Raw genomic sequence first — 26,894 nt, forward strand, 5'->3', positions numbered from 1 at the left:
GCACTGCTGTACAGCTTGCCAGCCTCCTCCTCCTCCCCTTCAGAAGCCAGCAGGCAGCGACGTGTGCTGCTAGGCTTCCGACGACGGTGAGAATAGAAGAAGACTGCAGCTCTGACTCAGGTACGTATATATTCTTCCTTTCTGTCCATGCTCACTGAACCGCTTCACGTTGCAACCACTTGCTTCCCTGCTCCCGGTTTAGACGCCCAGTAATCCTGTCTTATTTCCCTTCCTCTCTGCCTTCTCTCTTCCCACTGCCTTCTTCCTTCATGTCATCACGTTTTGGTAAATAAGTCTGGAAGGTTTCTAACAACAGCATCACATCACAAAAACCTGCTTCCCTGCTCTCTTTTTTAGATGCCCAGTGATCCTGGGTCCTTTCCCTTCCTCTCACCTGCCTTCTAGCTTACCGCTGCCTTCTTCCTTCATGTCATCACATTTTGGTAAATAATTCTGGAAGGTTTCTAACAACTCTACTGCGGCCGCCTTGTGCTGCAACCACTCGCTTCCCTGCTCTCTGGTTTAGACGCCAGTGATCCTGGGTCCTTTTGCTTCCTCTCTGCCTTCTCTCTTCCCGCTGCCTTCTTCCTTCATGTCATCGCGTTTTGGTAAATAATTCTGGAAGGTTTCTAACAACAGCCTCACATCGCAACCACTCGCTTCCCTGCTCTCTGTAGATGCCCAGTGGTCCTGGGTCCTTTCTCTTCCTCTCACCTGCCTTCTCTCTTACTGCTGCCTTCTTCCTTCATGTCATCACGTTTTGGTGAATAATTTCTAACAACAGCCTTGTGTTGCAAGCACTCGCTTCCCTGCTCTCTGGTTCAGAGACCAGTGATCCTGTGTCATTTCCCTTCCTCTCATCTGCCTTCTCTTCCTGCTGCCTTCTTCCTTCATGTCATCACGTTGTGGTAAATAATTATGGAAGGTTTCTAACAATTCTACTGTGGCTGACTCGTGTTGCTACCACTTGCTTCCCTGCTCTCTGGTTTGGACACCAGTGATCCTGGGTCCTTTCCCTTCCTCTCATCTGCCTTCTCTTCCTGCTGCCTTCTTCCTTCATGTCATTGCGTTGTGGTAAATAATTATGGAAGGTTTCTAATAACAGCCTTGTGTTTCAACCACTCGCTTCCCTGCTCTCTGGTTTAGACACCAGTGATCCTGGGTCCTTTCCCTTCCTCTCTGCCTTCTCTCTTCCCGCTGCCTTCTTCCTTCATGTCATCGCGTTTTGGTAAATAATTCTGGAAGGTTTATAACAACACCCTCACATCGCAACCACTCGCTTCCCTGCTCTCTGGTTTGGATGCCCAGTGATCCTGGGTCCTTTCCCTTCCCCTCCCTGCCTTCTCTCTTACCGCTGCCTTCTTCCTTCATGTCATCACGTTTTGGTAAATAATTCTGGAAGGTTTCTAACAACTCTCCTGCGGCCGCCTTGTGTTGCAACCACTCGCTTCCCTGCTCTCTGGTTTAGACTCCAGTAATCCTGTGTCCTTTCCCTTCCTCTCACCTGCTTGATCTTCCCACTGCCTTCTTCCTTCATGTCTTCGCGTTTTGGTAAATAATTCTAAAAGGTTTCTAACAACTCTACTGTGGCCACCTCGTGTTGCAACCACTCACTTCCCTGCTCTCTGGTTTAGACACCAGTGATCCTGTGTCCTTTCCCTTTCTCTCACATGCCTTCTCTCTTCCCGCTGCCTTCTTCCTTCATGTCATCGCGTTTTGGTAAATAATTCTGGAAGGTTTCTAACAACTCTACTGCAGCCGCCTCATGTTGCAACCACTCGCTTCCCTGCTCTCTGGTTTAGAAGCCAGTGATCCTGGTTCCTTTCCCTTCCTCTCACCTGCCTTCTCTCTTCCCGCTGCTTTCTTCCTTCATGTCATCATGTTTTGGTAAATCATTCTGGAAAGTTTCTCACAACTCTACTGCGGCCGCCTCGTGTTGCAACCATTCACTTCCCTGCTCTCTGGTTTAGACACCAGTGATCCTGTGTCCTTTCCCTTCCTCTCACCTGCCTTCCCTCTTCCCTCTGCCTTCTTCCTTCATGTCATCGTGTCCTGGTACATAATTCTGGAAGGTTTCTAACAACAGCCTTGTGTTGCAACCACTCGCTTTCCTGCTCTCTGGTTTAGACGCCAGTGATCGTGGGTCCTTTCCCCCCTCTCACCTGCCTTCTCTCTTCCCGCTGCCTTCTTCCTTCATGTCATTGCGTTTTGGCAAATAATTCTGGAAGATTTTTAACAACAGCCTCGTGTTTCAAACACTTGCTTCTCTGCTCTCTGGTTTAGACGCCCAGTGGTCCTGTGTTATTTCCCTTCCTCTCTGCCTTCTCTCTTCCCTCTGCCTTCTTCCTTCATGTCATCGTGTCCTGGTACATAATTCTGGAAGGTTTCTAACAACAGCCTTGTGTTGCAACCACTCGCTTTCCTGCTCTCTGGTTTCGACGCCAGTGATCGTGGGTCCTTTCCCCCCTCTCACCTGCCTTCTCTCTTCCCGCTGCCTTCTTCCTTCATGTCATTGCGTTTTGGCAAATAATTCTGGAAGATTTTTAACAACAGCCTCGTGTTTCAACCACTTGCTTCTCTGCTCTCTGGTTTAGACACCAGTGATCCTGTGTCCTTTCCCTTCCTCTCATCTGCCTTCTCTTCCTGCTGCCTTCTTCCTTCATGTCATTGCGTTGTGGTAAATAATTATGGTAGGTTTCTAACAATTCTACTGCAGCTGCCTCGTGTTGCGACCACTCGCTTACCTGCTCTCTGGTTTAGACACCAGTGATCCTGGGTCCTTTCCCTTCCTCTCACCTACCTTCTCTCTTCCCGCTACTTTCTTCCTTCATTTCATCGCGTTTTGGTAAATAATTCTGGAAGGTTTCTAACAACAGCCTCGTGTTGCAACTACTCGCTTACCTGCGCTCTGGTTTAGACGCCAGTTATCCTGTGTCATTTCCCTTCCTCTCCTGCTTTCTCTTCCCGCTACTTTCTTCCTTCATGTCATCGCGTTTTGGTAAATAATTCTGGAAAGTTTCTAACAACTCTACTGCGGCCGCCTCGTGTTGCAACCACTCACTTCCCTGCTCTCTGGTTTAGACGCCAGTGATCCTGGCTCCTTCACTTTCCTCTCACCTTCCTTCTCTTTTCCCGCTGCCTTCTTCCTTCATGTCATCGCATTTTGGTAAATAATTCTAGGTTTCTAACAACAGCCTTGTGTTGCAACCACTCGCTTCCCTGCTCTCTGGTTTAGATGCCAGTGATCCTGTGTCCTTTCCCTTCCTCTCTGCCTTCTCTCTTCCCGCTGCATTCATATGATGTCATAGAAAGGAAACGCCAGGTGCTTTTAATAAATGGGGGTGCACCTTGCCCTTTGGGATGCCTTCACAGGTTTGCCGCGGGAGCATGCCACTCACTAGTAATCAGACTGGACTGTAACTTTTAGGAAGGAAATGCTGATTTTTACAGGTTATCACTACCACCCACTTTTCTCACACAACACCACTTCTTGATCCCCTAAACTTAAAAAAAAAATGACAACAGCACAAGTAATTAGCTGCATTTCCTGACTTTAAACATAAATAATGTTTCATTTCTGTCCTGCAATGTATTTGTAGCTCAATTTTCCCTTAATGTTAAAGGTCATTATACTGCCACATCCTGTGTGGTCAATGTAGAACTACAAGTACCAGAATTCACACTGGCATGAGCTTAAAAGCTTGGGTTGACTGAACATCTTACGCCTGACAAAGCACAACATGCAAACTTAGGAAACGCTTCTGTTATTTTATAGATTTAAAGACAGAGTCCACAGGAATGAGGGCCTCTGTTTTAAGTTGTTCTCTGACACAGACATACAACTTGCTATTTTGTACAATGAGACTCAATGGGCAGTTGACGGGAACAAATACGTTCTTTAACGTTTTAAAAAAGCCACCATCATGAAAATGGAATAGACAGTTTGTAACAGATTTTTTTTTAATGTAGGCTGTAGGATTTGTTTGTTGAATAAGCAGACTGGCTTTGTGCGTTTTAATCTTTCAGATGCAGATGTGGCGATAGCAGACCTATATCAAAACCTACAGTGACAGGGGAGTGAGTTATTGCAGGCTACCAGGCAGAGGCGTTGCTAGGGGGGGCTTAGGGGACTATAGCCCCGGGTCTTTTGGTTGTAGCCCCGGATAGAATCTCAGGGGCTTCAACCAAAAGGCTACCTAGCCCCGAATCCTGACAGGCCCAACATTAGCATAGCCCCGGATCTTTACCAGACCTAGCAACACCCCTGCCACCAGGATAACCTGTTACAAGGGCACGACTCCAGAGGCCTACCCGTAAATCGGGCGCTGCAGCCTCCTCACTCCTGGCCTAAGAGGGGCGGCAGCCTCTCGCTAAAAATAGTACTAGGAAGCCCCTGTTGTCTTCCTTCATGTCATCGCATTTTGGTAAATAATTCTGAAAGGTTTCCAACAGCCTCATGTTACAACCAGTCACTTCCCTGCTCTCTGGTTTAGACGCCCAGTGATCCTGTGTCCTTTCCCTTCCTCGCAGCCTTTTCTCTTCCCGCTGCCTTCTTCCTTCATTGCATCACGTTTTGGTAAATGATTCTGGAAGGTTTCTAACAACTCTACAGCCACATTATGCATTAGGTTCTGTGCTTTTTGGAAAATCAAATCCTGATGTATTTCTAACACTTCCTGTTGTTAGAAACAGACAAGGCAGGATCAAAACGTATTGAAACGGAAGGAAAAAACAGGTATAAAACACGCCGAAATGCTCAAAATGCATTCAAAAGTCAAAATCCAACCTGTAAACTAGAAGGAAGTATTACCATCTCTTGATAGGCCAAGAGACGAAAACATTTACTCCAACAGACGCATAAGTGCTCAGAATGCATTGAAAAATCTATTATTCAACATACACCCTGTAAACTACTAGTGAGGAACAAAACGCATTGAAACGTATCAAAGACCAACCAAAACAGCTTCAAAATACACCTTTCCCTCGCGTTTTGGTAAATGCGAACTCTGGTGGATTCCCATTTTGTATTGGGTTTCCATGCTTTGTTACTTCGAATCCTGATATATTTAACAACTCTCTTCCCCAAAACAAGGCAGGATCAAAATGCACTGCTGTTTACAGGCTTTTTCACTGATTAAATCTTCAATGCATTTTAAGTTTTTCTGAGTGTTTTGGAGCTTGTATTTACCATCCTTTGATCCATTCGACACGTGTGCATACTCCCTTGGAGTTTTCAGGCTGGATTTTTAATGATGACATTTTCAATGCATTTTGAGCGTCACGTGTATGTGTTTTTCAGAGCTAGTTTGTCCCTCTCTCCTCCTATGCGTCTAAAGACTAGTTTTTCACTGATGACTCTTTGAATGCATTTTGAGCACTAGGTCTTGATCTGGAGCTGCCCCCCCACAACCTCCTACTTCAATACATTTTGATCCTGCCTTGTGTTTAGAGGCTGGATCTTGAATGATGACATTTTCAAAGCATTTGAGCATTTATGTTTGTTTCGGAGCTAGGTTTTCCTCGTTGAACCTCTCAACACAAACTGGTTTTTACTTCAGTTGAAAATGAATACATTTTTATCCTGCCTTTCAACGAAAGAAACAACCTGGATGGGCTGACAAAACTCTGCTACTCCACTACTGAATGACCCCAGTATGCATGCACACCCCATAGACTTTCAGAAACACCTGCATGCACACAATTTTATGGAACACGTGTGGCATGGTGCGTGGCTGCTGCATGAGTGCAGCACTGCTAACAGAACTGTGTTCACGTCATGGTCTGTGTGGAGGATTTGTGAGTGCAAGCATAGGTGAGTGAGCAGACATGGAAGTGTGAGTTAGGCTATGTTATTGGATTTAGTTGGAGTACTGCTGCTATTTGCATGGTCTCTTGATGTTCTGGGATATGTAAGGGAACATGGTTGGCTTTCGTTAGCACTCACAGCATGAAACAGTGCAAGATTGCTTTGATGCTGCATTGATACATGCAGGCTCTAGTATATTTGTGTTTTGTGTCAAGGATACTTGATGTATTTGTATCAAGAGATGCGCTTCATGCTTCGCTCGAGCGAGGGAGGTGGATTTATGCTGTGTTTTACGAGCAAGTGGAAGTAGTGTCGTGTTCAGATAGTGTGTAACGGGAAGGTAGACCAAGCTGGTACTCAATTTCCATGTGTGATCGGTTTGGTGAGTGAATGTAATGTGCTATTCAGTTATATACTACAGCAGTTGCCTATGTAGTATATAACTGAATACTGTGCTTCCACGTGTCCGAAGTGTGGAATATGTTTTCTGTGGCCTGGTTCTCCAGTCTGCAGATTAGTGGGACAGAGAATAGGAGGAGAGGATGGATGGAGAGGGAACAGATTTTTGATAAGCCTGAGAGATGTTCAGTGTTAGGCAAGTGTCCTCTGTTGGAAAGCTAGCAATGTGCATGTTCCAAAACTTCATAAATAAATATGTTGTGCTGTGCGCATCTAACATTGTGCTTCATATGTCCTTGGTTCAAAAAGGATCTTTGAAGACCTGAAGCAGTGAAGCGCATGTGCCAGAGCTGATTTTCGATTACTTGCAGCAGCCGAACCTCACACAGGAAAGCGGACCACGTACACAGCACAATAAGTGAGTAAAGTTGATTACCAGAATGGGATATATGTTGCAATCCTCTTTGTCCAATCCTGTGTGTACTGATATTTTTGGTTGGAAGTATTACTGTTTTTATTTCCCTCGCTGCCCACACCACCTTCTCATGGGAACTGTTTGTGCTCGCTTTATTCAAACCTTACCATCAAACTTTGCACTCAAGTGCCTGTCAGTGTTTTTTTAAAGCAGCTGCAAACCCGCAACTGGTGTAATAAAAATGATGTACCCAGGTCTACCTTCAGCCACTCAATTTAAAAGCACTATGCATGTCCTTCACTGAAGTTCTGTTAAAAACACGCATCAAACAATTTCAGCTTGTTTATCAATATGAGGCATTTACCAAGCATTGCTATTATATGTCCATAATGCCGAGGTACTCTCACCACCTTGCAGCTGCTAGAATCCAGTTAAGACCACTATGACAGTGCCTGACAAATGCCTTTCCCCTACACAAAAGCCAAAACTGTTGGCATTGCCAATGCCCAATTAAGAATGCCTTTCATCTGTGTGCCTGCTGCCCTTTCCTCCCAACATGGGAATAGGATGAAATGGGTTGGGGATGCATGTTTCCCGGGCACCTTGCTTTGTTCGAGAAACTATTTTTATAGTGGTAAGTAATTTATTATTTTTTTATTTTTTTATTTATTGTGATATAACCTCATTTGGGTTTTTTTTCACATTCAAAAAAAGAGAAAAACAGTACATATATACACATATAAAAAACAAAAACATCATATTCATAAAATATATCTAGATAACATTCACAGATTACTTTGTCACAATTTTATAAAATTAGTATATTAAAATTCATCACATCTATGACTAGTTTACCTATAAAAAAAAAAACAGTTTTCCCCCTATTATAACAATAGATCAACAGTATTCTGACGATATAAAACCTGTCTTTTGCAAGACCCTTAGGATATTTAAGGTCAATTTTATTTCATGACCCGCAATCATTCTTTCCCAAAAAGCATCGGAGGATAGTCTATCCAATGACCCAACTAAATTCCCTAAGTATTCCACCCTAATTTTCCAGGTGCCTTTACAGAATCTTAGCAGATGTTCTAACGTTTGTTTACTTAGATCTGAGCATTCCGTGCATAGACTACAAGCCCCTTCAGTGACTCCCCATTTAGTTAACACTGATCCGGTTTTAATCAAGTTTAACCGTACCCTCATAAAATTTTGTCTTCCTTTTGGGTTAGGGAACTTCATCAAGTATCTTGGTACTACACCCTGTTTTTTCCCGTACTTAAAAAACCCTTCGCGAACAGAGGTTGATCTCACCATGTCCCCTGTTGTGATCCAGTCTCTCAAGGATAAGGACTTCTTAACTTTCAGTGGGTTTAAACTCAGTGTTAATTTATCTGTTTCACAATAAGTTAGCAGATTTTCTGCTATCTTTTGGAGTTCTGTCAAAGTGAGTGAGGAATTTAGGTTCATATTTTCTTGGAGATTTTCGTATAGTGTGTTAGTCATTGGCGTAATAATAGACCTATACAAGGACAAGAGTTTCCAATCAACTGCGTATTTTAGAGATTTTAATCCAAGTTCGTATCTGAGAGTTGTCGTATGTAGTCCTTTAGGTAATCCCAATACCTGTTTCCAAATGTAACCTTCTATTTTCTGCCAATCTATTGACCACAGTAAAGGTTTAGATTCAATCCCATACAATAGTACTGGGATTACCTTGGCCACATAAAAATGTATGATGGGCATGATTGTAAATTTGCCATAGAGGCTGGCAATCTTCTTCATCTGAGCTATTAGTTGTGTTCCTTTAGCCAGGATTTCACCGTACTGTTTCCCAACTGTGGGGGTCGCATACACTGTGATGCCCAGGTACATTACTTCTTTTACAACCGGTATCTGGTTATTGCCAATTGTCCACCGATATTTTATTTCTTTGCGACCTTTCTGCTCAAAGATTACGATCTTAGATTTGTCAGGGTTAACCACCAGGTCGTTTAATTTCATGTACTTATCGAGGGCGTTCAACAATCTTTGTAGGCCGATGGGAGACCTATCAAAAAAGACTATATCGTCCGCATACATAAGCCATCTAACGGCCAAGGACCCCACCTTAGGGCTTATTAGTGATGAGGATTCTAGGGCGGCTCCAAAATCGCTCAAGTAAAACTTAAAGAGAAAAGGAGCAACCATACAACCCTGTCTAACCCCCTATCTATGTTTATGTGTTCTGACAAATAGCCATCCATATTTAATCTTACCCTTGCTGTGTTTTTTTCGTGAAGTTTTACTAGTATGTTAATTAAAGTTTTGGGTGCCCCTTGTTGTTCCAATTTACTCCATAATTTATCTCGATTTACCATGTCAAATGCGCTTGACAGATCGATAAATGCTCCATAAAGTCTTCCTTTGTTATTTTTATCTTTCAGATTTGATAATGAAGCTAATATTATACCATTCAAGGAAGTTGAATTGCCTTTTCTGAATCCAGTCTACTGTTTAGGGATTATGTTGTTTTGTTTCGCCCATGCTTCAAGTTCTTTTAATATCAGACTAGTGAACAACTTGCTTTCTACGTCAAGCAGTGTAATTGGCCTGTAGCTAATTGGGTTTTTACGATCCCCCTTCTTGAAGATCGGGATTATAATTGCAGTCTTCCAAGAAGATGGAATTATTCTATTTGCGATTACTTTATTGTACAAGGTATATAAGATTTCGGCCCACAGTGTCTCATTTCCTTTAAGGACTTGATAAATTAGTCCATTTGGGCCCGCAGATCTCGACGCCGAGGATTTTGTGATCAAGTTTGAAATATCCTCTTTGTCAAAATTTAAACCCCAATTTCCATTGTCACTTCTATATTTTTGTCCTCCCACTGGTTCCTGATATTTTGTACCGAAATAGGTTAACCAACTTGCTTCCGACACATTATTCGTCTGAGCAATGGTTTGATGTGTTTGGGTGGCATTTATTAGTGACCAAAAGTTTCGCGAGGAATTATTTTGTAACGCACGCAGCATCTCTTCCCCATCTTTCTGCCATAGTTTTCCTCTATGTTGTCTAGTCCAACTCTTCAAATCATTTTTAATTTTTTTCGATGCTATTTCTAGTTCTAGTACATTCTTGGCCTGTTTCTTAGCAAGTCTTAATTGTTTTTGCGTCTCACGTTTTTTTTCCCAAACTGCTTCGTCAAAAAAGTGTTTGTGTACTCGCTGCAAACCCTTTTGGGAACTTGACGGGGGATCGACTGACCATAAAAATTCGTGAAATCGTGATGGGTCACAATGCTGGTGCAAAATATTTAGTTCTCCCGAGTTGGCAAATACATTCAGGGCTTTATTTAACCGCTCCCCTTCTCTCTTGTATTTTGTCAACCGATTTTTCTGTGCATTAACTTCTACTTTTTGATCCCAGATTTCTATTTTTTCCTCACTGAACCAATTTAAATGAGCGACTAATCGCTTGTGATCACTTGTTCCACCATCGACCACTGAAAAATGTATACAGGTGTTAAAACATTCGGTTGATAAAAGCATATAATCCAGTGTCGATTCCGAGGAACCCCTCTCCCACGTTGTGACAGATGGAACATCACCTTCTATAGAGCCATTTAGGAATTTTAAGTTCCAGTCCTCAAAGAAGTTCGACCATTTTCTTCCATTATTTGTTGCTTCTTTCATTTTCCCTGTATGGGATTTGGATTTGATGCATTGGGAATTTAAATCTCCTGCTACCAATATATGTGCGCTAGAGTGCATTATATTGATGTCACAAAGGATTGTCGCAATTGATTCTAGAAACTCAGAGAGTTTTTCCCTCACGGGGTTCCAGTATAGATTCACAATTATTATCTCCTTACCCGGAGAACCTTTGGGGGAAGTGGTCACTCTCACCACCAATATTCCTTCCTGTTTGCAAGGTAGCATTGTAATTTCTTTGAATGAAATCTTTCTACAGGCGATCAGCAAACCTCCCGTCGGTCTTCCCTTGGCTTTGCAGTTAGCTGGTTGTGCTATCAATGCAAAGCCTTCAAGTTCCGGGGTGTTTACTAACCATGTTTCCTGTAGCAAGATCAAATCATTTCCCCCAAACAACAACGTACTCATTTTATTATTTTTAAATGAACTGGATCCCCGAGAGTTCCAACTAGTGATTCTCAATTTGTCACTATTAAAGAGACCTCTGTGATACACCCAACTTCTGACAGACTTGCATAATTATCTCTGGTAACATTGACCACGATGATATTTGTGACCCACCATTAATAATATTTTCATTTTTTCCCCGGTTGGTTTCATGCAGTAAGGGGATGTTTCCCTTGGTTGACTCATATTCCTCAGTTTCGATCGTTTCTATTACGTGAGATGGCAATTGCTCATATACTTCCAAACCCACCTCCCTTAATCTTTCTTGTAGATTTAAAAAAGCTTTTGCCCCCAATTTAGAAACAAATCCAACTTCAACTAAACTAATACATTCTGGCTCTGGAAACCGAACATATTCAATGTCTTTTGTTGAGAATAAATATAATTCTGGAAGTTTTTTAACCAGTGATAGAATCGAGCTCCTATTCAATGGTTTACCAGACTTACGATTTTCCTCATTAGTAAACCACAGTCTCGGGATTGCATATGGATTCAGATCTTCTTGGGGATATATTGTTCTTTCAGTTACCGTGTCGGAGGATGAGTTTCCCGCTGGGATATTTATAGTCTCTTCTCTTCTTACCTCTTTGGTTTGATCGTGGTCATCCGTGTTCGATATTGATGATTGAATGCATGTTGTATCCTCTGCAAGCCCCATCCTAGAACTTTGGGTGGTTACCAAATCACTAGTCTTTGTTTTTATTTGGTTGAATATTGGAGCAATTCTTAAGCCAGTCTGGGTCTGCATGGGTGCTTTGAAAGCTTTTTTCTGTCTTGGAAGAAATATTGGAGCTGTTTTTAACAATTTCCCTATAATCTCTGATCTAATCAAGTCATGTCTAGGTTGATTTCTATCCAGATCAGCGGTTTTTCCTTCTGTTTGGGTACTCGTTGATTTCTTTACCGGATGTACTTCTCCCTCTACTTCGGGAATTCTATCAGTCTCAAGTCTTTTCCTTTGTTGTTTTCTGGATTTATTTATCCCGGCAATTTTTTCTTGTTGTGGAAAATCGTTACCTTTACTTCTGCCATCTTTATCCAATATATTTTGGTTCTCATTGATTTTCACAGGATCTGAAATCCCCTTGACAAAACTGTTTATCTTTGATTTTTTTGATCCAATATTCTTCACGTTTTTTGTTTTCTTTTCTTGTCGACCTCGTGACTTTGAGTCTGTATTTTTTTGTTTTTGATTCTTCCGCCTTTCTCTCCTCCTTCTCTTGTAAGATTGTTGCGAGCTCTTCTTCCACATGTAGTTGTTTTCTGCCTCATCTTCAAGATTCTCTATAATTTCCCGTCGATCTTCCACCAGCTGTTCCACCGTTGACTCAGCAATCTGTGCTAATCGGCAGAATTCTTCCATTATTGATTCAGATAATGGAGTGTCATCCCCAAAGGTGCTCGTTTCAGGGACTAAATTTATAGTTTTAATTGCTAGATCTTGGTTTCATGAAGAAGGCGGTACTTTTCTTTCGTTCATTTGCAATAACAATTCCTTTATCTCCTTGTTCTCACTCATAAGAGAAGTCATTTGGTGCTTAATTTCCATTAAATCTCCACTGTGCTTTGTGTAACCATCTTCCATCTTTGTCATTAGGGGCAGGACTGAACAGTTTATTACATTGTTTTGACCTACGACTGAAAATTCTAGTTGTTCAATATCTTTTGTCATTTCCATTAAGATCCCTGTATGGGTCTGCACATCTCTTTTTAGAAGGTCAAAGACCTTCACCAAGGAATTTAAAACAAAATTTAAAGCCGAAAGAGAGGAGACACCATCATTTGGGTCTTGGTTCTTGTTTCCCTGTATCATACTCGGTATTTGCACTGGTAAATCCAGTAGGATTCCATCAAACGCGACCGTATCCCCTCTCGATGCCACTGTTGAGTTTAATCTTTCCTCATGCAATTGTGTATTCTGCACCAAGTTCAACAGTTGATTTGGGGACTTTAAAGGTTCCATAACTAGGATGGATGGTTCAGATCCACTGATCTCCGTTTGTGAGTTAGTGTTTTGGTTAAAAGTTTTTAGAGAATGTGGTATAGGTTCATTTAAATTTTCTTGAACTGGTTTCTGGAAGTAATAATCAATAGTCCCTTTTATATTAGTTGATGTCAAGGTGAAATCTTTCACCTGTCTGAAAGGGGTGTTCCTTATTGAGTCTCTTGTAATTTCTCCCTCCGTTAGTTTATCCGCTTGAAGTTCTTGATGGATTTGTGCCTTTATTATATTGTTACTCCTTGTCGAGGCAATCGGAGTTTGGAGATTAACGGGATTCACATCCTCATGCAGGGATTTTTCGATATAGGAACCATCCCATTCTGGAGCTCTTAAGTCATCAACGTGTTGTCCACTCCTTAAATTATAGCGGGCCATTTCTTATCCCTTTGTTGATTCAAGATTAGGCCAAAGAACAAAGGGGGATCAAAGGAGTAAAATCTCCCACAGTCTCCCCCTTTTTATTTACTTTTATTGCCTAAACCCGGCCCCGGCCACTTCCTTTCTACTATCCACTCCAAGTTGCCTAGGCCCAAGTTGCCTAGGCTCCAAAACTTCTATTGGCGAACTGCGGATTAACTCAGAGTTATCTCTGATTCACTCATTAAGGAGATTAGTAAAGGGACTTGCAGCCCGAGAGCACTGCTGTCTAAAATAAACTTAAATGACAACAGCCCACCCTTTATCAACCCCGATATTTGTGTTTATATACTAGCACAAACCCAGGATTCGCTCACTGTCTCACTGTCTATCCAGTGATGTAATTCCCCATGATTTCATTTCCTGTTATCACCCTACACACATTACATTGGTCCCACTCCCACACTTGAATTGCGGAACTTAGCTCCACAAGTCCTTGGAATGGCCCTGCGTAGAGATCGAGACACAGAAAATATTTCTGGCAAGCCACTAGCACATATAACACACACACACACACACTGACACAATGATGATATATGTGATTTAATACGTACTGCTATTTTAATTTTGCGAAAAGTCGAGTTCTTTGATGAAAAAACAATAAATAAATAAAAAAAGAAAAGTCCCAAGGTGTCCCCTGTCCCCCCTAGATTTTATTTGTCTCCTAAACCCGTGACCCCGGAGCTAAGACATAGTGCACAGCAAATCTAAAATGCCTGTAAGATTCACACTAACCTGTTGTCCATTATATATTATCTGATATGCTTTAAGTGTCTCTTAGGTGTGGCCTGTATCCTCTCTTATATACATGCTCCAACCTACATAGTTAATGTAACATAGCTATGTTTGTATGGCACCACCTGCCTGGTGAGTCACAAGTAGCTCCTAGTAGCACTTGTTATAAAGCTAACCAGGCTCTCCTTGGTTATAACTAGGAGCTCAATATCTCCCAGCTCTTGGCAATTTCGACCCGTTCAACCCACAAAACTTGGAAAATCACAAGCCCATTTTCAATATCCCCTATGTCACTACAATCATTGAAAGTAGTTTTGAAAAAACGGAACAACTACGTGCACGAGTATAACATACATTATTTCCGACAAATGCACAGCGCTGATGCAGTAGATGGAACACTGGCAGGTGCTATGAGAAGCCTAGCAGGCCTGGGCAGTGTTGGCACTCTCTTTCTATTGGAAATGTGCCAGCATTTGATCATGTGGACCATGGTATTCTCTGGAATAGATTTAAATAAGTCAGCTACCTGAAGAGGTCCTGTCTTGGATTGGGTCGCTCCTAGAAGTTGGGGACAGGAGGTTTTGACTTCTCTCTTCTGTACAGAATTTTTAGGAAGTATCATGTGGCGATCAGGCTCATGCAGCTGTGTTTTAATGTATTTCACCTCTAATGAAGGAGGTTGGGAGGATAGCTCAGAGAAACGTGTTTGTCTTGGAAGCCTGAGAACACACAGCAATACAGGTTCACATTCCTGGTACTGTGCTTAGAGACTGGACTACGGTATTAAGCGTGTAATAAAAGATTAATGAATTGATAAAATACTTAGAATACCATGGTACGCGTTATCTAAACCACGCTGATGATACCCAACTGATGCTCATTCATCCTAGCTCCCCTGATTCATCTCAAATTGTTTGATTGAGGCTGATATCTGGCTGGCTGCCGATACATTAAAACTAAACGTGGCAAAAGCAGAAATTAAATTATTTGGAGCCCTAGGGACAGACTGGACATAAGAACTGGCAAATGCAATGATGCCCTAGACCCAAACAAGTTATGCAAATAGAGAACATGGTGGTCCTCTATTACGGCAGACTTATCTGTGCAAATTCAAATAGCTACTGTCCTGAAATTAGGATTTAATTCTATCAGACTACTCAGCAGGATGTTTACTTACCTGGAGCCAAAAAACATACCCAAGCAATATTTGCTCTTGTCCTTTTCTGGATTAATTATGTGGACACTGCTTACTTGGGTCTCCCAGCGGTACTGACTGCCTGTCTGCAAAATTTGCAGTACAAAGGGGCTCAAAAGATCTCTCTTTCTTCTTGTAAAGACTCAACGACCAAGGCTCTGAATTCCCTCCTTTGGGTAGCATTCAGACAGAGGACAGTATTTAAGACTATGCTGCGCATTTAATACTTCTGTGTTAATTGCATGGACTGGACCATATCTGTGTGCACTCTCATGCAAGGAGTCCCCTCGGTGCAATTTTGATTGTTTGCACTATGAAGTGCATACAAGGCACTGCAATCTGACCAAACCATTGTTTGCAATTCTTCTCCTGTTTACCAATGTGATGGGTGCCAGCATGAACGTTGATTATTTTGAATGATTGGCCTGCCAGCTTATCAGGTGACTGATAAGAGTTCTGGCTACCTGATGGGCCGGGACAAAGGGCATGCTCTCCAATAAGAGGGTACAGAACATTCCGGCCTCCTTTCTGGTCACAATAGTTGCATGTCCTATCTGCACCTACTTTGCTGATTGGGCCAATTACATCCATTCTGAGAAGAGGTGACACTTCTGCCCTCAACCCCATATCGTAAAAAGTGGAGGGCATATTATCTGTACAATACTCAATTGGTTCTCTAGTACAACTGACGGTGCGATCACTAGGCCAACTTGGCGCTCGCCTATGGCATACTCAGCAGGGGGTACAAGTGTATGGATGAAGGGGAAGTCCTGCACTTGCCTCGAAATTTGAATTGAGCTGATGAATTCATTGACTTTGTGTATTGTGTTTTCACAAATATCCATGCAGGTATCCTTGCAGTCACATATCCATGAAGCGGCGGTGAGAGGGGTCTGGTTTGAGGACAAGGTGAGGGCCCCTCCACCGCTCAACACAATGATCAGAAAAAGGTCTTCTCATTTCTTTGCTTAGGCTGAGTGGTTGTGAATGTATTGGGCAGCTGCTCTCCTGGAAGCCTAAAAATGGGTTTCGTGGAGAAACACCTAGCAAGAGTTGAAACTGTAGCACGTGTTCCATGCCTGGGCTACAAGGTGCCGGGCAGTCTCCCAGACCCAGGCCACACCCAAGGCTGAGCCCTCAAGGTACACGTACAGTCAACTTAAAGTCACAGAGTGTTCAATAAACCAGCAGGCCGGACAGCTGCAAATCAGGCCAGTTATTGTATTTTATTTCTCACACTGGCCATCTTCACAAATATTAGCTAGTGCAATCTACACGCTGCCCCTAACTCGTTTTGTGTGTGCATATGTTTACATTTGTATATACTTGCTGATGGATAGCCTAACTTCAGCAGTATTCAGAGGCTTGTGTTTGATCTTGGTGGCACAGGTTATCCCCCAACTCCCTTTCCATAACATGTCCCCTGTATAATGTAAGCCTAAACCTACAAGCCAAATTATGAGTGGAAGGAAAGGGGTGCAAGAGAGTAAAGCTGGGGGATTGCACAGGGTTGGGGTGATGAGCTTCACTGCAAGAAGGACAACACAGTTTGAAGCAAAGGAAAGGATGGGGAGCAGAAGGATGGGCAAGGGACGAGGGGTAGAGGACGAGGAGGAGAAAACGGAAGGAGGGAATGTGTGGTGGGGAAAATAGGCTGCACCCAAGTGAAAGTGAACAGAAAGTTTAGGAGTGGATGAGAGTGGAAGGGTTTGCTCATGAGCAGAGAATGTGGAGAGAGAGCAGATCGTCAGAAGAAGGGATAAGGGAGAGTGGAGAGGAAGACCTTGTAGAAGAATGCCACAGAGCAGAAGAACGCCACAGAATGGAGGGGCTCAAGGTAAAAGTATGAGACTAGCTTCCTAACGGACCTATGTTCTTTGTGAGAGCGGCCCTCCAGAGCTTTTGAAAGCCTATATTTCAGAAGGGAAAAACGAAACTACAACTCCCAGAAGGAAAACTGTTATTGGCTGAAAAGCTTTCTCTGACTTAAGGTATCACAGAAAACATAGGGGCACTTAGTTGTATATGGGGGATGAAGGGATGAAGGGAGAAACATGGGGAGGAGAAAGTAAAGGCTAACAGGAGGAAGAGGACAAGAAAAGGGGTGCTGTAGTGAACAAGAGAAAGTGCATGTAGGAACTAAGGAAAAAGACTGTTTTAATGTTGGTGAGAGAGAGAGGAAGTGCTACGTTCTGTTGGATTAGGAAAGGATTATAAAAATGGCGTTCTGGTGTGCAGTGCTGGAGAAGTAGAAAAATGAACAAAGGGAGACTGACAGCTCCAAACCAGATAATGTACTTCCAAGAACTGCACAGCAGAACAAACATAAATGCCATGAATGTTGTAATTAGGAATTTGGAACTGGCTTCCAAGTGCTTCGTTTAGTCTGAATTGCTGATAGGGAAAGATGATAGACTGTTCCACAAACTATTTAGATATTAAATGGAGAAATATGGGACAGTCCACAGAGGCAAAGGAATAGAGGTAGTGTGGTGGAGACTGCCCAAAGGCGTGGTGTGTGCATTACAAACTGATCAATGCAAGGACGGTGCAATAATAGTGATGGATTTTCCACAATGACTCTTGACACTGCATTGAAATACTACGCTCATTTCCGTACCTAATAATCATAATCAAATAGGCTCTACATTTATTGAGAAGCTCTTTTATGTTAAGGGTGGGCTAAAGAGCTGGGAGAGGCACGTGAGGCAGCGTTTCAGCATGCCTACATCCACAAAATGTGATGTTTGATGTTCTCTATATTGGATGTAAGTTGGTCAGCGACACATGAAGCTTGTTCACGAGATATTACCACAGAGACTCCAATGTTGAATGTTAAAGATGACTCAGCTGCACCGAATCGAACTTTAAGTCTGTCGCAGTCTTCAGAATTGGGAAACGAAATGTCCTCTCGGCCTAGGAACTGCAGTGTCAGCACTGGCCTCTCCTGCAATGCTGATTCCATTTCCATGAACTTGACACAAGCCAGGAATGACAAAAAGAAGATGAGATTCCATTTTGCCGATGCAGCAGCAAGAGAGGCTCGCCTGGCTGAATGCCTGAAAGCTGACTTTCTGCAAATTAAGCAGTCCCTAACGAGTCCTAGTGGTCTTCCTCCCCAGTGTAAGGAGCAGGAACACTTAGCAATGGCAGGTCACAGTTCCTTTTTGAAAATCCCTGCGATCGAAAACCTAAGGAACTGTGACTCGCCCTTGATCGGAAGTGGTCTCCATTCCATTGACTTGACCGGCACCCCGATGAATGCTAAAATGGTTGCACCATCCAAAATAACTGAAAAACAACTACAACATTATTTTTCTGCTGGAACTGCATCGTCCACAAATTGCTTGCAGGGACTAAATAAACATGTGACAGAAAACTCAACCACTCATTCAAACTTGCCGCAATCAAAAGGAACTGAGCAGGAGCAAGCGAACAAACATCACCTCTGCAGCGATGGCCCCACATGAGCAGGCCCTCGTTCCAAGTGTCCCATCCATTTGGATGACAAGTCAGATACCTGACACCTCCACTCAATTAGAGAGTGTTGTGGTGGCACTAGTTCCTCAAAAGGAAGTCGAAGTGACGGGAGGGCCTTCTCATTCATCGTCCTCATCACCCGTGTCAACGGCCAGCACAAAGGTGGTATCCTTTAGAATTTTCACGGATGCGAATAATGCCATCCCTGGGAAATCAGGCAGAAATAAGTCTAAGCCTAAACCAAGTGCAAAAAAAGACGTTCAAGCTAAGAAAATTGGTTGTCCATCGAAATCAAACTCATCAAAGAAGTTCATCAGGAACCTATGAACTCCTCCCCTGACCCTAATGTTTAAGGGGACGGAGAAACCAAAACCCATGGCCAATAAGTCTGACAATGATCGTCAAATGCACGAGAACGCTGTGGCCACCCAGCATCCTGAATGCACACGCCCTCGTCGCGACTCAGAGCGTACAAACAAAACTGAGTCATTTACATCCGAATATCTTGCTAATCTCTCTACTTAGTCGGTAGGGGAGGACTCTACAGACAACATCGATGTGGGTTCCTCTGAAGAGGAGATAGAAAATGACAAATGTGAAGAGATTATTGATAACAATAATCAAGGAGGCACGACTGCACGAAAAGTCAAAAGGAAGACTGACGTGACTGAACATCATCGACACCCTTGTTCGCCAGTATCTAAGATCATAGTAAGAAAAGTTAGTGCCCACAAATGCTCACCACTTGGTTCGAAGTTAAACCCCAAATGTACATCCTCTCAAGCCGAAAAACAGTAAAAGAGAAGCTGTTGCCTGAAGATTGGCTGGATAATAAATCTGCAGAGGGAAAAAAATTAGAAATTGAATATATCTTAAAAGATATTAATTTGGTTAACTTGAATCGACGAAACATCATGAAACTGTTGAACTGTATTCCAACCTTAAGCCTAATAAAGTCTATGACAAATAGTCGAGAACAAATAGGAACATCACTCAGACTGGGTTATACTCCATGTGCACTCCCGCTTGGTGGCGAACACCTTGAGAGCAGCTAAGGATGAGCTCATGAGCTCTTAGCATTTGGATATGCATTAAGTAATCTGACAGGCTCTAGGAAACAATTGAAAGTTGCTGCTGCACCTAAACCATCTTTCAGTCCATCTCACCCTTCACGGCATGGTAATAGAAGGCAAACTCTGGACGAGGAAGACCTGAAACAGATCAAAGGTCGTCCAGGGTAGAACGGAACACCTATTCATCTGCCGCAAGTGGCTCCTGTCTAAATCATCATTAGCTCCCTGGTCATAGTGAACTTCAGGGCTGTTCACTTATTTCATGGAAAACCAGGGGTTTTTCACATTTATTTCAGGACAACAAACTGGCTAGTGGGGCCCATGACCTGATCTGTCTGCAGGAAACCTGGATGCAAACTAAACCCATCTGTGAAGGCTATTCTGTGATATTGAACGCGGGCCAGAAAAATGTCACAGGTTGATCTTTCTCAGGCCTTCTAACATTAGTGAAAAACCGACCTTGATGGTGAGTATTTAGATCAATGCATCCAAACATCTTCGTCCAGGGCACCATTATACAAATCACAGATGACGACGATGGGTCAGATGAGTTTCTTCTCCTAGTAAATGTATATTGGAGCCCGGAACATATAGGTGTTAGAACTTTTATTTCATCAGTTGCACAGATGATAGACAGATTCATATTAGATTTCCAAGAATACTCTGTCATTGTATGTGGAGATCTTAACCACTCTTGGATCAATTCTGATGGGCAAGTGATGAACATCAAAGAACAATCCCATACTACACAAAGCACCATTTGGTGGACCGAATTGGCAGAAAGTAATTGTGTAATGTTGAATGGGCAAACCAATGGGGACATCCATGCGAGGGCAACTTGGCATGGGAATTAAATTCATAAAACAATCAATTATATCAGGACTTCATTTGAATTTACTGCCAAGATCAAGTCATTGGAGATCCTCAGAATATGCAATAGAGATCATGATGCAGTTAATCTACAGTGGCTCTAGAAGAAAAGTCCACCAGCTGAAATCTACACGGAGCACATGGAGATAAATCAAGGCCTCAATCGCTTGCGCATAACACCCTTGGATATCTTGAAGCTCACACATTCATTAGGATTGAGTCTTGCACATGGAGTCCATCATGTTGAGTACACACCTCTCTTAACACAATTTATAATCTGGATGTCATCATGACAACTTTAAACACAAACATCAATTTAGCAAATTAATGCTAGATAAGAAAAGAAAATTATGAAACGATCTGAAAAAGCTTAAAAATTCTAATGTGACCATGGATATACAAGAAGCAGCAAAACTACTGCACCAAAAATATTGTAACTGGGTGCGCTCGTTTAAATGGCTCTGTGAGCAGGAACAGGCAGAGAAAATGCTAAAACTGATCTGCCAATGAAAGAGCCGTGAAACGTGGGCCATAATAAATGATGGATCCTATTACCAGATGGGCAGCTTGACAGTGAAAGTCTGTCCCACAGACTGGATAAATAATTTTTTCGGCTGTTTTTAAGTCTCCCAATAAACAGGTGGAGAAACAACGGATCGATCCTCAGATCACCTGAGTGTTTAAATCGAGCAAGGCTGATATTGAAGAAGCAATTGGGAAACTCAAATATTCTGGTGCTGCAGGCCCAGATGGCTTGTCCAATTTAACCCTGAAAAAACATAAAAAGGAATGGGAAAGCTTCATCAAAACACTATTCATGACAACAGTGAAGATGCAGAAGATCCCGTCCTCATGGCAATCGGTGGTAGTTGTGCCCATTTTTAAGAAGGGTGATAGATCTAACCCGGCCAACTACTGTCCGATTGCCCTGTTGGACGTGATTGGGAAAATCTTCATGTCTTTTCTGCAACAAAGATTGGCAAAATTAGCAGCTGAATCCAACCTCATTGATGAAAGACAAACTGGGTTTACAAAGGGGGTTGGCATTGAATTGAGCCTTACTATTCTCAATCTCCTGAAGCTTGAAGCCCTGAAAAGTCATAAAGCAATCTTTTTCTCCTTTGTCGATCTTCGACAGGCCTTTGATAGTGTGGACCGCAAACTTTTGTGGGATAAACTATAAAGAGCACATTGCCCAGCTGATCTGCTACAGATGCTAATAGAGCTGCACACTAAAAAATAATTTCGAGTCGGTTTGAATGCTAACCGCGATCTCTCTGATGAGATCAGGACGGAGAGGGAGGGTCAAGCAAGGTTGCCCGTTGGCTGCCTTCATTTCCAAAATATACCTAGCGGACATGCCAGAAGCCTTGAAAGTCACCAATGCCTTTCCTCCTCGAATCAACGGGCACCCGATTAGTTGGGCCACTTACGCAGATGATGTATTGTTGATTGATTCCGCTCCAATCGGTCTTCAGAGACTTTAAACAAATCTAGGCACGTATTTATCCTGGATTGGCATGGAAATCAATACAGATAAATCAAAGATCATTGCCTTAGGGCCCCCACATAGCACCAAAAGCAAAAATTTCAGGTGGACAGTAGATCGGAAAACCGTCACAAGAACCGATAATATCAGATATCTTGGCATTGTCTTTAATAAATCAATCAGAGAGTGGAATTGGACCAAAGATCTGAAAGTAAGAATGAACACCTTTGCCCTACAAGGTGCGAAACTACACAGAGAATTTGGTAAATTTGCCATGATGCCTGTCATCCTGTTTTATCGACAAAAAGTGGTGGCTGCAATTACATTTGGCGGTGAGGCTGGTTTCAATATTGAGCTTGAGCCTGCAGTTTGAGACAAGCTGGAAGCACAGTTCGGGCGGAAGGTGTTGAGACTGTCAAGATTCATTTTGATTGCTGCAATTCGTTTTGAACTTGGTCTCCAATCCCTCAGTGCTTCGATCCTCTGGAAATCTTTTTCCCTTTATAGGAGGATGATACTGCCTGGATCGATAGCACCTTATAGAATTCTGAAAGAAATCTTGACTGGACCTTACAACAGCTTACTTAAAGATTGGTCCGAAGCCGTGCTAATGAATCTTGATTATGTAGGTGCTTCAACTGACCTTCTGTGCAATAATCCTTGTGTAGTTAAAAACAAAGGTCAATAACTGTGATAGGAGCAAGACCATCAATAAACCTTTGATGTTCAAATCAAGCCTAATCCAAAACCATGACTTTCGCGCAGCAAATCAGGTTCCGAAGTATGTTCAATTTTTTCTTTCCAAATACCATTGAGACAAGTATCTTCAGATGAGACTGCTGCCGACTAAAGAAATGTTGTTTTTAAGACATGATAACAACACTTCTAACAACACCTGTCGGTTTTGTGACAAATGTGTAGAGTTGCTCCATCATTTGGTTACTGAATGTCGGGCGCTAATTGCGGAACGAACTGTTGCGCTGGGGAAGTTTGCTCCATACAGTTATGATACTGAGGAGTGGTGGTCCTCACTAATTGCTGGCCGCAACTACATGCTGATATGTGCATCCATTAATTACCTAAATAAACTAATAGGAATAGAAGGAGAAAGCCAAGAGTGATCAACGATGTGCTGAAATCATGATTGGAAATCTAATTGTCTTTCAAGATTTGAGCTATATTAATGGCACAGATGTGATGTGATACTCTCATTCTTTTGTTGTCTCGACTATGAAACTATGATCAAAAATAAAAAAATTAAAAAAGATGTTTGATGTTCTCTATATTAGCTCCTTTCTCCCATTACTCCAAAGTGATCATGTATTGCTCTCGCTTACAATTTCACAACAAACATTGGAGAAATCCCCAAATGGGAATTTTCGGTTGAGTGCTGCATTGCAGCCTGGACAGGTTTGGACAAGTTTTCGCTGCAATACTGTTCTCCTTGCTGTGCCTATATGTTGGAGGTAATCTTGCTCTGCTGCCCATGCTAAGTTTTTCAAATTGGAGGCCCATGCTACATATTCATCTGTTTGCTTTATGAGGGCGTGTACAGCTACTATTAATTCTGTACCTGCTGCAACATGTTCTACAATACGTATATTGGAAGTTTGCATGGTTGCTGCCTGTACTACACCTATGAAACTATTTAGTGCGTGGGTGATTTTACTGCTGACTGTGCTCTACCTGTTCTGTGAATGCAAGGAAAGCCTGTGATGTAACTCTTCCGTGTGCATTTTCTTTGTAAGTGGGAAACATGTACTGCTACTATATGTGGTGTACCTTTTCTGTGTGTGAGAGAGAAGCATGCGCTGCTCCTGCTTATACCATACCTCTCCTGTATGTGAGTAAGGTTTTAACTGATAATGCATATGCTGCATTTTGAGTGAGCTAAACGTGCACTGCTAGTGCTGTATCCATTTACTGTGTTAAGGAGGGGTACATTGAAGGCCAGATTTTGAGCATTCTCCCAGTTACACCATAGCTCTTCAAATGAGGAAGGGCCCCTTAATATACGGTGGTGGAGTCAGTAGCGTGGCGAGGAGATATCTCCAGGTACATAGTGTCCCTTGTACTCATTTATATCCAAAGATGATGTGAAAACTTAACTTACAAACAGCATGGAATAACGCAACACTTGCATTTTTAATTTTTGAATCCAATTAAATATTTAAGATTCCTTAAATAGGGGACGTCGGTGTATAATAATGGCAGGGAATTGTCTGAAACCAGGTGTTCAATGCAATTGTTGCAGCTAGAACTTTACACATGAATTAGCTAGATGTTTTAGCATACAGAATTCAAGAACTCTTCACCAGAAGTATATTGCTTTGCATGAGAGATGCATTAGCGGCACTATGTGCCAAAACGTCCCTGCCGCATCACAATAGAAATGCTGTAGCCCTTCAAAGGAGTTTCCAACACATTTGTGATGGTAAGCAACCACATCAATGACTTAAAGTGAGGCATGATAAGCAAAACACCATTGTGATGGTTGCTACAATGCTTTGTCCATAGCTACCATACGTATGATCATCAGAGAAGACAGTCAGAAGACCACACTGTTACTAGGGGTAAAAGGTGAAAAATACTCTGTAGTTGCTGAGGGTCCCACTTCGCACCGCCAGACTCAAAATTGGAACTTAAGGTGTCTGTGTGTGACCTTGTGGTGATAGCGTGCCTGGTGTTAATTAATATCCTTTCTGGTATGTTCATTGTCTTGAATTCTGATCAGTTATTTCAGAACCGGCCTGGCTGTAAGCAACACTGCATATACGAATGTGTGTAATAACAAGATCATTAAGAAAATGTGGCATGTGGGTGTCATTCACATGGTACGTGTGGCCAAGCATGTCAAGTGGTGGTGTGCTTTTTGAGGATGATGTTCAACCTATGGATGGGGGGGCGGCAAAATGTCCTTTTGCCCAGGGCAGCAAAAATGCTTTCAGCAGCCTGGTATAGTACATATTTTGACGATCCCTGATTATAAGAACGTGCCAAGGATCCAGCCTAATAACCATGTTACTGTCAGTAACGTTTCACATGTAGATTATGCGGTATGAACTGACTGTGTGGGGAAATATACATTAAGTGGACACCAGTTCTCTGTCTTTTTCTGTCTATAATGTCACACAACAGTTTTGCCGTGGTCCACCAGCAGCAACTCAAACGACCCCTGTGTATGTGTGTTTTAAGTTGGAGGCACTGTTCTCAAGCTAGGAAATGGCTTGCAGTCAAAATAGCACAGTGATAATCCTCCCCCCTGAGCTCAAGCCAAGGATAGAAAAGATCAAATGTTAAGCATCCCTCCTGCATGTCTATTAGTATTTCACTATAATACCTCACAAAACCTTCTGTTCACCCTGTCAGTGAAGTTACCTTTCAAGGACCGTGTTATTTACATGCCATGATAAACAAGCTGAGAAAAAAGTATTTAAGGGCCAATGATTGCAAGTAAGGCAGAGAGCCTTCGTGAAACAACTGTTTTTGCCTCTCTCTGCTCAAGTGTATTGTTGTTGCTAAATAAATGTATCTATGTGACTGTCTTATTCTATGAAGGTGTCTCATTCTTTGTTTATCTTCCAGGCGGGAGAACCTTTAGGGAGAGGGATCACAGCCTTACTCCAATGTCCACCTTTTGACATTTGCCCAAGGAACCTCAATTGAAAGTATTGCCGTAATGGATGACAGAGTCAGTGGAACAGCCTAGGGCATCGAGGCAACAATTGGCAGTTCAGAAGATGCCTCTATTAAATCCAAAATGTATTTTAAGGGGAACTGCATCAGTGTTCTGCATATTGATGACGGGTCACTTTTAGTCATGTATTGTGCTGTGGGCTACGGATAGCCTTTGACTCAAGCATTTGCTTCCATTTTCTAACCTGACACCAATGCAGCTCCTTAATTTAAACCAGGTATTTATTTACAATTCCCTAGTTAGTATTTGTTTTACTTTTGCTGAATTGGTTACCCTGCATACAGCTTTTATCATTAAAATAGATAAACATTTTGGGCTGTACCCTTTTTTTTTTTTTACAATACAATGATAATCTGCAAACAAAACAACAAAATCAGTATGTCCCGAATATAGAAACTAAATCCTAGATGCTTTGAAAATTAGTAACCAACCCATATTATGATTATAAGATTATATTGTGTACCCCTAACGTAATGTTAGTTCCACCCTGATTTAGATCGGCCCATAACGCTATTCCATCAATAATACTTTTCCTTGCTTCTTGAAAAACTCTGATGTTTTCAACCTCTCTATATGGGACCGTTTACTGAGTGATTCTTTAAAGTGCTCGTTCTGGTGCGTCCCTTGTGGCACTTTGGACTTCTCATTGTTGAACCAATTTATTAATTTCTTTAAAATTATTACAATTCTCCAAGTTCAATTAATTTTAGCTCCTAGTATGCTGTGTAATAATACTTTATAAATAACTGTCCATTTGAAAAGATGTATTAAATAGTTTTGTTGAAAACGTATGCATTTTGAAGATCCTGAATCATTCCCTTGGTTTCAATATTTGTCCCTGTCTTCACCTCTGAAGGAATTTGGTATTCCTTCCAGCACTTGTAATCAATTCCCTTTTGCCAAAATAAGTACATATCATGTTGATACATAAAACACACTTATACAGACAGACATCTTGCAGTTTGCTAGTTAGATGTTCTCAAATCCCTCCCTAGCACAACCTGTGTTCCGTGATCTGGTATCAACTGGACTGCACATACTATTTATGTTGTTTTATTTACGGCAACACATGTCCAATATTCGTCTGTAAAGTGCTCCACTGAATCCCTGGAACTAAGTTTGTACTATATCAAATATCAACAATAAAATAAGATGCATGTGCATCAACAAAGTT

The 26,894-nt window shown here is 42.1% G+C and overlaps 1 long non-coding RNA gene across 1 annotated transcript; it reads left to right on the forward strand.

Moving 5' to 3' along the window:
- LOC138481731 (uncharacterized) lies at positions 1 to 26,894 on the forward strand. Its single transcript, XR_011274362.1, has 3 exons — positions 1 to 120; positions 6,515 to 6,623; positions 25,609 to 26,894. It is a non-coding gene; the product is annotated as an uncharacterized lncRNA (long non-coding RNA).

This window comes from Ambystoma mexicanum, chromosome 5p (genome assembly GCF_040938575.1).
Source record: "Ambystoma mexicanum isolate Mex_15411 chromosome 5p, UKY_AmexF1_1, whole genome shotgun sequence".
Lineage (NCBI taxonomy): Eukaryota > Metazoa > Chordata > Amphibia > Caudata > Ambystomatidae > Ambystoma > Ambystoma mexicanum.